Genomic DNA, 12,527 nt, shown 5'->3' on the forward strand with positions numbered 1-12,527 from the left:
CACCAGCTGGGCAGTGAATGGGAAGGCTGCCTCAGCCCATTTGTTTGAAAAGATTTTGCTACCCCAGAACAGGGAAAGATGCACAGGGACCTGGGAAGAGGCCCAAGTCACAAAGAAGTTGCTCCTGCAGTCACATGGACTGGGAGAGAGAGGGGTAGCAGGGTGTGATGCAAGTAGCAGAAGGGAGCATCAGCCCTGGAAAGAGTTACTTCCCAGAGACACCAGGATAAGGTTCCTTAACAGTAAGTGGACCCTGTGACAAGGTTATTGTATCACTGTAAACTTGTCCACAGCAAGTAGCTATTAAGTGTGCATAAAGAGTAATTCTATAGTAAGGGCTGCTTTGCTTTCAGCTTCACTTGGTCCTGCATTGAGTTATGTGGCTAGGTAAGACAAGCTTGTACTTCATCCTGCCTCAGTGCAGGGGCTGGACTAGATGATCTTGAGGTTCCTTTCAGCCTTACTTTTCTATGGTTCTATAAGATCTTATGGGGGGATTCACAAAGGTACATAGGGGCCTAAACCCCAAACAGGTTTAGGCTCCTAACTACTAAATTTAGGCTCCACTGAGATCCTGATAAACCCCTGTAAGTGCCTACATTTTCAGGGTAAACATTCCCAAGGCTCCTATGTTTCTGCCTCTTTCTGGGCATCCGGACACCTATCTCCTGCCTGAGCCCCAGTGCAATCCATGATCTGGGGTGTTCACCTGCCTATCTCACATTTCAAGCCCAACAGAGGAGGCAGAGGTGGTGGTACCCACTTTATAACTTTCAGCCCAGTAGTTGTAGCACTCACTTGGGATGTGGGAGACCTAGTTTCAGTCCCCCCTGGAGGCAGAGAAGAGACCTGAACAGGGGTCTGCTGAAGAGAGTGCGCTCACCATCCAGCTATGGGATAGTCTCCTTCAACCTCTCCTGTTGAAGCTGTTCCACTTTGAATCAATAATTAGTCACTGCAGCAGGGGGAGTGGCCCCTGGGTCTCCCAGGTGAGTGTCCTGACCACCAGGCTAAGAGACATTCATTCTCTCCTCTGTGGCACAAAGACTCCTCTCCAAAGTGGAACAATTTCAGCAGGAGAAACTGAGACCCTACTTCAGCATATCCCATTGCTCAGCACTCGCCTGAGAGGTGGGAGATGCCCAGGGCAGGTGCAAGGATATTTTGCACCTGTGGCAAAGTACCTGTTTCTCCTCTGCTGGCTCAGTCTCCTTTTTCCTTGGAGACACAGGCTTGGGCAAAGTAAAGTCCTTCCCAGCCACACAGGGTCTGGCTGATCCTTTTCTCAGGCAGTCCCTTGCTCTGTTTTTCTCCCCTTCTGGGAAGAGTCTTCCTGGCTGGAAGAGTTCAGAGTCTTGCTGCACCTACCCACTGGCAGCTTCTCTCACTTCCCCACTGCTTCCCTGCCAGGGAGGGTTTAGAAAGGTCTCCAGCAATTTGGGCCAGCTGAACCTAATTAGTTCCCTGGCAACCCCTGTTCCAGCTGAACCTTATTTCTCCATGGCTATCTCCGCTCAGTGAATAGGGAGAGGCCTTTTAGCCCCTCTGGGACAAATTACTATCCCTGCTTTGGTAGCTATTTGTCCTGGGTTTGCCACATGTCCTAGGTGAAACTTCCACCTTGCGTGCCTCCCCCACCCAGCATCGCTTATTAAAAACTTTCAAAAATGAATACTGCATAATGTGGCATTGTTCATTAGAATTAATACATGTTCGGCTTGAAAATTTATTCATTTAATTATTTAGTCTACATATTTAATGAAAATAAATGAATAACCAGACAGTGTTGACATTGTTATTGTTTTCACTTTGCACAACATAGCATGGATCTTAAAATAAATTACATACATTATACACAATACACTGTCACAGAGTAACACGTTATAATTCAGAATTAATTTTTCCTTGCTTTCAGTTTAGCAAATTTAGAAACAAGTTCCTCCAAGTAATGCTGTGAGCAGTGTCATGTTCTGTTGACAAGGTAGATAGCCCAACAAGTGTTTGTTGCAACAGTGATGTTCACATGTATGTTTTTATCAACTTGAGCTTTGCGAAGCTTCGCTCACCACTGGCCACAGAAACTGAGACAGTCGAGGATGTGAAGAGCAATAACTGTGTTGGGGACACTCTGTCATCTTATTTGTGCATATGAAGTTCAATACATCTTGCGGTGATGCACTATTTTGGACTCGTCTTGCAATAGCTTGCAATTCATTGCACAAATCAAAGGTATCAATATCATTGGATTCACCATGTTGCAAAGCTTGCTCCAGATTCAAGCAATGTTCCATAATTTGCTTTAGTGTTGTATTTTGCAAACTGTAAACATCATATAGGAAGCCAAATCCTGAACTAACTTGCTGCATCAATGTGAATCTTTCTTCAGCTGAATGTATTGCTGTGTCGATGAATGCAAAATAAAAGTTCACTTTGAATTTTTCTTTCGGATTATAAATAAGTTCATCATCTGCTTCATATGTGCACTGCTTCCTCTTTTTTTCTAATACAGATTGGATCTGGTTCAAAAAGTGCCAGTACATCCAACTCCTCCACAAGTTCACCTGCACCTACCAATGTTATCTCAAAGTCTGCATCACTTCTGCGGTTTCTTCAAGTTGATTAATGGAGTCCCTTCTGTCGAATTCTTTCGCTTGAAGTTGTTTGCTAGTCATGTTGATCTCAAACAATATGTCATACCACACAACAAGAGAAACAAGAAACTTGAAACTAGAAATGGCTTTTGCAAGATCCTTTGCATCAACTCATGATGTTTTGCCAGATGATCCTGTCCGAGTAGTGTCATCATAGATCTCTGTCAGAGCATCATAGATGTCACCAAGCTGATAGCAAAGAGGTTTCAAGGCATCAATTCGACTTTCCCATCTTGTTTCACTCAATGGTTTAACTGTGAGATTAGATACGTGGTGTGTTAGAACTTCCCAGCGACATGTAGAAGCTGTGAAATACACATAAACATGTTGAACTAAATCAAAGAAGGCAGTTGCCTCCAAGCAACACTTTGCAGCATCATTGACAACCAAATTCAATGAATGTGTGTTGCAAGGAACGAAAAAGGCTCATGGATTAATGTCCAAAATTCTTCGCTGGACACCATTTTCTTTCCCTTTCATATTTCTCCCATTATCATACCCTTGACCATGCAAGTTTCTATAGACAGTGGCATCTCTTGTAACTAGTGAAGAATAGTTTCTGTCATATCACTTCCAATTGTCTCCATAAGTGACACAAATCTCGAGAAGTGTTCCTTTATGAATACTGATTTAGTCTCATTCTCTGTCTCTGAAGTAGGCCTATCCACAAACCGAATGATTATGGCCATTTGTTTAACATGGCCTGCATCTGGTGTACAATCTAGAATGATGGAAAAGTATTTTGCAGCATGAGCAGATGCTAGGATTTTTTGTTTGATGGCATTGGATCAGGATGACTTTTCCTTAAATAAGCTCATTCTGTATGTCTTTCCCTAGGTAATGTACATGCATCTCCTTGTCCTTTATCCTGCGAAGATGCTCATCCATAAGTGGGTCAAACAAAGCTAGATATTCGACAAATTTGAAGAAGTTCCCGTTACCAGAAGTGTGCAGTTTTTGTTGTGTTCTCTGAAAGGCTAGTTTTGCATACCAAGAACTCTGACCAAAGCAATCAGATTTTTTAGTATTTACTTCCAATACTTTTCTTCTTGCTTAATGAAGCACAAATGTTCTTCATCAATTGTTCTCTTGTATTTAAATCACAGTTCAAGTTCCTTCCATGTTTGAACATTCATCAAATGTTGACTGCTTTTCTCGTGCCCTGAAAGAATTGCAGACATGTTTTTCCAGTCCCTTGAGCCTTTTCCAGAAAGATATGATGCTCCAATAGTACTACTGGCAAACAACTTCCGGCAGAAGCAAAAGACAGAATCATTTGATGTGGAATACTGCAGCCACTGACGGTGCACTTCTCCATTAACAAGCCTATGTTTTCAAGAATTTTCTTTGCTTACTATCTTTGGGAAAATTGAACTGCTGAACTTGTTCCGGACCATGTTCCACCAAAATTTGTTGGACTTGATCATCGCATTTGGCCCAAGTAGCAGGATCACTAAAGCTCAAATTCAAACAAGTGACATTTTCGCTTTCAGGTTCTTCCAAGTTTTGATCCTTGTGTGTCTCATTTGATTCGTCTTCAATAGTCAGATTATGTTCTTCAAACTCTTCTTTAACTTGTGAAACTGTCATCCCCTCCTCCATCTCTGCTTGCTCCTTTGGCATTGGACTACCTTCATCTCTGGCCAGTGGACATAGATACTTCAAAAATGAACCTTCTTGCTTTCTTTCTTCTTTTTGCTGTTCAGCATTCCGCTTAAGAAATTGTGCCCCAAACAATTTTTCTCTATCTGCCATGAGGCTGCATCAACTGAAAAAAAAATAAAAATTTTATTCCTATCAGTTTTTTTTTCTTGTTCATTATTAAAAGTAAAGGATAGAGAATACATGTCACTTGCCGACTATGAGTCACTCTTTGAATTTCATCAACTGTTTGATGTAAATATTAAGAGATCAGGATGACTTTTCCTTAAAATTAAGGGAATGTTGATTATAAACAGAAATACATCCTTTTTGGCCACCTATACTTCCTTCCTTCATTCTTTAATATCAGGACAGAGGAGCTAGTACTGTAATAATGTACCTACCAACACAGCAGTTTGTACAATTATCGATTCACAATTAAAGGACTTCACTGGCTTTCTAAATGGCAGGAATTGGAGAGCAACTCATTGGGAGCTTGATTCTTATCCTCTCCCTATAGTCTGCTATCAGGAGCGGCGCCAGGGTTTCTAACGCCTTAGGCGGACGGCCATTTTGCCGCCCCCCGCAGGTCTGGTGGACCTACCGCAGTCATGCCAGCGGACGGTCCGCGGCTGGAAAGGCTCTGGTGGAGCTGCCGCAGTCATTTCGGCGGATGGTGCGCTGGTCTAAACACTCCGGTGGACCTGCCCCAGCATGACTGCAGTAGGTCTACCGGAGCGTTTAGACCAGCGCACCGTCCGCCGAAATGACTGCGGCAGCTCCACCGGAGCCTTTCCAGCCGCGGACCGTCCGCCGGCATGACTGCGGTAGGTCCACCGGACCCGTGTGCAGCGCCCCCCAAAAATTCTGGCACCCTAGGCCATTGCCTAGGTCGCCTAAATGGTAGCACTGGCCCTGTCTGCAATCTAATCAAAGGACCTCCCTAATCGCTGGCTGTCTAAATGGCAGAAGAGCAATTCATTGGGAGTGTGGTTCTTATGTATGTCCTCCCTACAGTCTGTGATCCGCAGCCTGCATCTTGATTGCTATCTGGTCCTATTTTTAGGCACCGCATTTCGGTGCCCCCCAAGTCTCAGCACCCTAAGCGGCCACCTAGTCTGCCTAGTGCTTGCACCTGCCCTGCCCGTGCAACCTTGCTAACATCATTGGAGCCAATGAGGTTGCCCATTGATGTAACTGAGGCTAGGATGGGGTCCTAACAAATCATGGGGCAAACCACAGCCAAAGGCCAGTGCACGGCAGGGTACCAGGGAGAGTCTGCAGAGAGAGGGCTGAGGATACACATGAGTAAGGGTTAGTCTACACCACAGTGGCTTTGATGATACAGCTATACCGGTGTAAGTATACCTGCAAAGCCCTGTAGTGGAGGCACAGCATATGCTGGCAAAATGAGTTATTTTACCATGACACTTAAACCACCTCCCTGAACAACATCAAGTAGATCATCACAAAGACTCTTCTCTTGGTATAAGCTGCATCTACATGGGAGGTGGCAGGAGGATGTTGCTGTCATAGCTATGTCAGGCATGTGATTTTCTGACCATCGTACCTATATCTGCCAAATGTTGTAGTTAGAACTGGCCTAAGGCAAGGCGCTCTAAGAACGTGGCTCAGCACAGATCTTATGGGGCATTGGGGTCGCGGTTAACCCAATCGCCGGGGTGAGGTTCAGGTCTGAGCTAGTAACTTCAGGAGAAGGATGGAAAGTGAACCTCTGCAGGAGGCTTGTAAAGAAGAGGAAGAGCTCCATTCTGGCAAGAGTCTCGCCTGCACAGATCCTCCAACCTGTCATGAAATGCACATCAAAAAAACAGTTGCTTTTTTAACTCGAAGAAGGAGTAAAAACCACAGCACAACTTTTTAGTAATACAGGGTAAATCCAGAGTTTAAACATGGATTTACTTCAAGAATAAACAGGTGTGATTTAAAACAGGTCTTCTTATAAAAACACCTATTAGTAAAAAAATGGAAATTGATTATATACTAAACCTTTCAATCGGAACAAATTTACTCTTCAAAAATATTACTGTTGCAGCCACTAATTTATTTATATATATATAAAGAATTGTCCAGGCCTCTATTCCAGGAGAAATTAAAAAACCTCAACCAAGTTGTCATAAACAGATAGCTAAGGGTTAATGTTCTTTTACCTGGAAAGGAGTAACCTGAAACACCTGACCAGAGGACCAATCAGAAAACAAGACTTTTTCAAATCTGGGAATATGTTATGACATGGTGGCAGCGTTTGTGGGAAAGATAGAATCCAGATGCCAGTAGGAATATTATATTTTTCTTTTCTCTGCTAGGGGATTTTAAGCAGAGAGGAAGGGTTTGGTTTTAAAAGGAACCAGAGACAATTTTTTTTCTCTGCTCTCTCTTGCAGTTTTTGGCTTGCATATTAAGCAAGGAACCATTAAGGAACTATTATGGGTCTTTTGTCACACAATAGCACTCCCATTGTGAGACAAGTATCCAGCAATACACATGCAAATAAAGTGGCTTTTCTGGTTTACTTTACATTTAAAAGATTAGCTAGAGGAAGAAAGGGAAAAAGGCACTGTTGCTAGGCAGACCCCAGGAGGCAACAGAGAACCTGCAGTTCAGAAGATAAACACCGGAGGGCACCCCAACACAAGAAAACAGGAACCATGCCTAACAAGACAAAAATGGAGGCCGAAGTACAAATCAAAGACGCCGAGCACAGGCGAGAGATGGAAAAAAAATACAGGAACTAGAAATAAAACAAAAAGAGATGGAGCTGAGAGAAAGAGAAAGAGAGACAGCCTACAAAAGAGAGCAAGCAGCCAGAGAGGCGGCCTACAAAAGAGAGCAAGCAGCCAAAGATGCAGACCACCAAAAACAGCTGGAAATAAAAGAGAAAGAGTGGGAACTCCAGAGGGAAGCCCACCGACAGGCCATGGAATTAGAAAAGGCTAAGCAACAACACCCAGCCAATCCTAACAACGCTTCGCCAGTACTTGTTCCACAGCACAGGAAATTTCCCACCTACAAGGCAGGTGATGACACTGAGGCCTTCTTGGAAAATTTTGAAAGAGCCTGTCTTGGGTACAGCATCTCTGAAGACCAGTACATGGTAGAATTGAGACCACAGCTCAGTGGACCTTTAGCAGAGGTGGCGGCTGAAATGCCTAAGGAGCAAATGAACGACTATAAACTTTTTCAAACCAAGGCCAGATACAGAATGGGGATAACCCCGGATCATGCCCGTCGGCGTTTCAGAACCCAAAAGTGGAAACCAGATGTGTCATTTCCCAAACACGCCTACTATGTTGGGAAAAATTATGAGGCCTGGATATCAGGACACAATGTTAAATCCTTGGAAGAACTGCACCTCCTCATACAAATGGAGCAGTTCTTGGATGGTGTTCCTGAGGACATAACACGGTACATACAAGATGGAAAACCCAAAAATCTCATCGAGGCAGGGGAGATTGGAGCCAGATGGATGGAAGTGGCAGAAAGCAAGAAAGCTACTGTCAAGGGGAACGAATACCCCAGAGGGCACACCGACCATAAACCCTACGACCGAGGGCAGCCAAAAACCCCACCTACAACCCAAGTAAAGCCACAGACACACTATTCTTCCACCTCACCAGTCTCTAGTAACTCACCTCGACCCAGTGACCAGTCAGATGGAAGATGCTTTAAGTGTAATAAACTGAGACATATAAAGGCCAACTGCCCAAAGACTGCCAACCGAGTGCAGTTCATTACACCACCATCACCCAAAAGATCCCCAGGCCCAGATGCCTCTCAAATACCCTTGGAGCGAAGGGAAAATTTGAGAGTGGGTGGAAAGAAGGTTGCTGCGTGGAGAGACACGGGGGCACAAGTGTCAGCTATCCACCAATCCTTCGTAGACCCCAAATTCATCAACCCAAAGGCCCAAGTGACAATTTACCCCTTCATGTCACAAGCTGTAGACTTGCCTACAGCTGAACTGCCTGTCCAGTACAAAGGCTGGTCAGGAATGTGGACTTTTGCTGTCTATGACAATTATCCTATCCCCATGCTACTGAGGGAAGACTTGGCCAACCAGGTGAAGCGGGCCAAGCGAGTGGGAATGGTTACACGTAGCCAAACCAGGCAAGCTTCCAGACCCATTTCTGTTCCTGAGCCGTCCACAGACGCCCCGTCTGTGTTACCAGAGACTCAGACAGAGGTAGTGGACCCGGATTCCATGCCAACCACTGAAACAGCCACAGCACCTCCAGTCCCAGGCCCGGAACTGGAACAGCAACCAGCACCAGCAATTGCAACCACATCTTCAAACTCAACGCCAGAGGGCGCCAGCGAGCCAAAACTGGCAGAAGCAACAGACAGCCATACCCAAAAGGCTCAGCCAGAGCCTGAAATACCCTCAGGTGCACCAGCGGAGAGCGGTTCACCAGCAATGGAAACAACCCCATCACCTACATCGCTTCCAGAGGGACCAAGCCCAAGTCCACAGTCTGAGGAAGAACTGGTGACCCCAGCCTCAAGGGAACAGTTCCAGACTGAGCAGGAAGCAGATGACAGCCTTCAGAAAGCTTGGGCGGTGGCACGGAGCACCCCACCGCCTCTCAGCTCTTCTAATTGATCCCGGTTTGTTATAGACCAAGGATTTTTATACAAGGAGATTCTTTCTGATGGACACCGGGAAGAATGGCAGCTGCAAAAACAGTTGGTGGTTCCAACTAAGTACCGGGGGAAGCTCTTAAGCTTAGCCCATGATCATCCCAGTGGCCATGCTGGGGTGAACAGAACCAAGGACTGGTTGGGGAAGTCCTTCCACTGGGAGGGGATGGGCAAGGACGTTGCCAAGTATGTCCAGTCTTGTGAGGTATGCCAAAGAGTGGGAAAACCCCAAGACCAGGTCAAGGCCCCTCTCCAGCCACTCCCCATAATTGAGGTCCCATTTCAGCGAGTAGCTGTGGATATTCTGGGTCCTTTCCCAAAAAAGATGCCCAGAGGAAAGCAGTACGTACTGACTTTCGTGGACTTTGCTACCCGATGGCCGGAAGCAGTAGCTCTAGGCAACACCAGAGTTAACACTGTGTGCCTGGCCCTAACAGACATTTTTGCCAGGGTAGGTTGGCCCTCCGACATCCTTACAGATTCAGGTTCTAATTGCCTGGCAGGGACCATGAAAGAACTGTGGAAAACTCATGGAGTGAACCACTTGGTTGCCACCCCATACCACCATCAAACCAATGGCCTGGTGGAAAGGTTTAATGGAACTTTGGGGGCCATGATACGTAAATTCGTCCACGAACACTCCAATAATTGGGACCTAGTGTTGCAGCAGTTGCTGTTTGCCTACAGGGCTGTACCACATCCCAGTTTAGGGTTTTCACCGTTTGAACTTGTGTATGGTCACGAGGTTAAGGGGCCATTACAGTTGGTGAAGCAGCAATGGGAAGGGTTTACGCCTTCTCCAGGGACTAACGTTCTGGACTTTGTAAGCAATCTACAAAACACCCTCCGACACTCTTTAGCCCTTGCTAAAGAGAACCTAAAGGATGCTCAGGAAGAGCAAAAGGCCTGGTATGACAAACATACCAGAGAACGTTCCTTCAAGGTAGGAGACCAGGTTATGGTCTTGAAGGCGCAACAGGCCCATAAGATGGAAGCATCATGGGAAGGGCCATTCACGGTCCAAGAGCGCCTGGGAACTGTGAACTACCTCATAGCATTTCCCAATTCCTCACTAAAGCCCAGAGTGTACCATGTTAATTCTCTCAAGCCTTTCTATTCCAGAGACTTACAGGTTTGTCAGTTTACAGTCCAGGGAGGTGATGCTGAGGGGCCTAACGGTGTCTACTACGAAGGGAAAAAAGACGGTGGCGTGGAAGAGGTGATCCTCTCAACCATCCTGGAATGTCTGCAGCGGTGACAAATCAAGGAGCTGTGCACTAGCTTCGCCTCATTGTTCTCAGCCACCCCAGGACGGACTGAACGGGCATACCACTACATTGACACAGGTAATGGTCACCCAATTAGAACCCCACCCTACCGAGTGTCTCCTCATGCCCAAGCTGCTATAGAACGGGAGATCCAGAACATGCTACAGATGGGTATAGTCCGCTCATCTACCAGTGCATGGGCATCTCCAGTGGTTCTGGTACCCAAACCAGATGGGGAAATACGCTTTTGCGTGGACTACCGTAAGCTAAATGCGGTAACTCGTCTGGACAACTATCCAATGCCACGCACTGATGAGCTATTGGAGAAGTTGGGACGTGCCCAGTTCATCTCTACAATAGACTTAACCAAGAGGTACTGGCAAGTACTGCTGGATGAGCCTGCCAGGGGAAGGTCAGCATTCGTCACCCATGCAGGGGTGTATGAATTTAGTGTCCTTCCTTTCGGGCTGCGAAATGCACCCGCCACCTTCCAGAGGCTGGTAGATGGTCTACTAGCAGGACTGGGAGAATATGCAGTTGCCTACCTCGATGATGTGGCCATTTTTTCAGACTCCTGGCCCGAACACCTACTACACCTGGAAAAGGTCTTTGAGCGCATCAGGCAGGCCGGACTAACTGTTAAGGCCAAAAAGTGTCAAATAGGCCAAAACAGAGTGACTTACCTGGGACACCAGGTGGGTCGAGGAACCATAACCCCCTACAGGCCAAGGTGGATGCTATCCAAAAGTAGCCTGTCCCAAGGTCAAAGAAACAGGTCCAATCCTTCTTAGGCTTGGCTGGGTACTACAGGCGATTTGTACCACGCTACAGCCAAATCACTGCCCCACTGACCGACCTGACCAAAAAGACCCAGCCAAATGCAGTTAAGTGGACTGATGAATGTCAAAAGGCCTTTACCCAACTTAAGGCAAAGCTCATGTCTGACCCCGTGCTCAGGGCCCCGGACTTTGACAAGCCATTCCTAGTAACCACGGATGCATCTGAGCGTGGTATAGGAGCAGTTCTCATGCAGGAAGCAACGGATCACAACATCCATCCTGTCGTGTTTCTCAGCAAGAAACTGTCTGAGAGGGAAAGTCACTGGTCAGTCAGTGAAAAGGAATGCTATGCCATTGTGTACGCCCTGGAAAAGCTACGCCCATATGTTTGGGGACGGCGGTTCCAGCTACAAACTGACCATGCTGCGCTAAAGTGGCTTCATACTGCCAAGGGGAACAACAAGAAACTTCTTCGTTGGAGTTTAGCTCTCTAAGATTTTGATTTTGAAATTCAGCACATTTCAGGAGCTTCTAACAAAGTAGCTGATGCACTCTCCCGTGAGAGTTTCCCAGAATCCAGTAGTTAAAAAGTGTTCTTAAAATGTAAAAGTCTGTTAGTTATATACTTAGTGGTATATGTAAAGGTGCATGTGTTGTATTAATCTGTTTATTTTAAAGTTCTAGGAGGAAATCGCAGCCAGTGAGGTTCCCCACTGTCTGCAATTTGGGGGGTGTGTCATAAACAGATAGCTAAGGGTTAATGTTCTTTTACCTGGAAAGGAGTAACCTGAAACACCTGACCAGAGGACCAATCAGGAAACAAGACTTTTTCAAATCTGGGAATATATTATGACACAAGTAAACACGGCCCCCTTTTTTTTTTTCAAATGTTCAGGGTTGTTTTATTTTTTTGCTTTTATTTTTAATTTATCATTTTCATGGTTTTTTCCCTCCTTCATTTTCAGTCTTGAGGTTGGATTGGTTTTTGTTCTCCATTGCCAATTTTTCAGAATTTAATTTTTTAAAACAAAGAATTTTGACTTTATGAAAAATTTCATTTAAGAAAACTGAAACTTTTGAAAATAAAAAAATCAGTGCAAAATGTTGTGAAAAACAGTCTGCTTCAAGACTCCACAGCATGAAGTTACTTTCAAAATGTTTGTGACTATTTGCGTAGCCTACAGGGCTAGCCTGCTTGCTTGCCTATATATCTTTTCTTATAGGTTTCTTATTTTCTTAGTGTTTTGATTGTTTTATTATTATTGGTTTATATTAAAGTAGTTTGGCTGTAATGCAAGGGATGTACAGGCCATATCCTGTATGTTGAGCTAAGGCAAAGTTAGCTTACGTATGTCTGGGACTTTCACCTAGATCAGGGGTCAGCAACCTTTCAGAAGTGGTGTGCCAAGTCTTCATTTATTCACCCTCATTTAAGGTTTTGTGTGCCAGTAATACATTTTAATGTTTTTAGAAGGTCTCTTTCTATAAGTCTATAAGATACATAGAACAATAATTTAGTTATGAGGTAA

Source organism: Gopherus flavomarginatus, chromosome 4 (genome assembly GCF_025201925.1).
Source record: "Gopherus flavomarginatus isolate rGopFla2 chromosome 4, rGopFla2.mat.asm, whole genome shotgun sequence".
NCBI lineage: Eukaryota > Metazoa > Chordata > Testudines > Testudinidae > Gopherus > Gopherus flavomarginatus.